The following is a 1672-nucleotide window of genomic DNA, read 5'->3' on the forward strand; positions in this document are numbered from 1 at the left end:
CACCTCGCGCAATATCTCCTTCACAAGTCTACCGAGATTCCTAAATCTCGCATCACCAAACTTGTCCCTGACTCGATTAATGAACTGTACAAGTAACCGTCTGGTTACCGGTCCGTATACGTCTGCGCCTCGGTAATTGATATTAGATAGGATACCGCCTATCCGTCGTATCAAGAACCGAATTTGTTCTTGCTGCGTCGTACTCAAGAGTGAGTAGCCCGGCTTATGCTGTAAACCTTGCAGATCGCAATGGATCCGATTCAGATGTTGCTTGTTAACGAACACCGATGAGTCTTCTCGTCGACGGTGTTGACGGTGAGTCTGACATACCCCTTCTGCTCTGGTGTAGGGCTGAGGCACGTACTCGATTGTCTGTTCAGGTCCCGCACGGAACCTATCGATGTCCTCTTGGACGGTTGGTGATATGGGGGTTGGGGGTCGTGTTTGAGAATAGGGGTGATAATACCTCTATTCTCCTGGGGTATCCCTAAGAGTGGTCCTCCGGCTTTGTAGCCACGGAGGGAACGGTCTTGAGGGGGCCATGCGCTCTCTACGGTCTCCTTCTGAGATATAGTCGCTCACACTTGACTCCGAACTAATGACTGTGGAGGAGGCTATTGGGTCCTCCGCTATTTCTCCGGTGCTCTCTACGTACTCGAGAGGCTCTTCCTCTTCTTGCCGTACAACTTCTCTAAGTCCTTCTGCGAGGCCTAGAAAGTCTGGGCGAAGACGGTTGTCCTTGTAGGTGGGGGGCGGGGGAATATATGCTGGTGGTGCTGGTGAGTAAGGAGGAGCAGCTTCTCTCCTTAACTCGTCCTCGTGAGGGTGATGCTGGGGTGCGACGCTCAGGTCGAAGTCGTTTGGGTCACCGCCCGATTCTTCTGTCTGAGCTTGCTTGACTACTCCGCTTATCAAATCGTGCTGGACCGCAGTGAGTATAAACTCAGCTTCAGGTCCACCTACTCTGCGCCAGAGTTCTTCGTCTTCAAACTGCGCCCTTGAGATCTCTACTAGATCTGGGGAGTCTGTGATTCGATGCAAGAACCACTGCGTGGGGATAGGTTGGCGAGGTGATGAAGGGATAGGCGACTCGCTTGCCTGTACTTCTTCTTCTACGTCCGGACCCTGTTCTCCAAGTCTAATAGACTCTCTCAGAGTCTCTGCTAGGCCGATGTACTCCCGAAAGAGCTCTTCTTCAGCAGGCCTGTTGAGGCCTCCGGCTGCAAGAGTTGCAAGTTGTCCTTTGACGTATTGCAATTGTTCGGCGGGGGTCCCGAAGAACGGGAAAGAGGAGGAGGGGGAAGGGGTACGAGCTTCTTGAAGGTCCTGTGCAAACTGGGAAGCGTGCGACGACACTTCCCGAGGGAATGAGTTTATCTGTTAAAACAAAAGTGACAACACAAGAAGAAGGAAGGTTGTCGATGCTGACAATTGACTAGTAGGATAGTCTGATCTTAATGTCAAGGTATTGCCCTTGACCCTACTCCAAACCCTAACCCCAGTACTCACTTGTGTAGTGCTAGTAGTTTCAAGAGGTAAGCTGGAGGGCTTGTCTTGAGAGTGGTTAACTCAGAGAGTGAGTAGAGAGAAGTAGACGGTGTATGATCTGTAAGATCAGACTGCCGTACTACGCTGCATTGCTCTGGTATTTATACATGAGGGAACCAGACCC

This window comes from Fibroporia radiculosa, assembly GCF_000313525.1.
Source record: "Fibroporia radiculosa TFFH 294 genomic supercontigs, scaffold67695, whole genome shotgun sequence".
Lineage (NCBI taxonomy): Eukaryota > Fungi > Basidiomycota > Agaricomycetes > Polyporales > Fibroporiaceae > Fibroporia > Fibroporia radiculosa.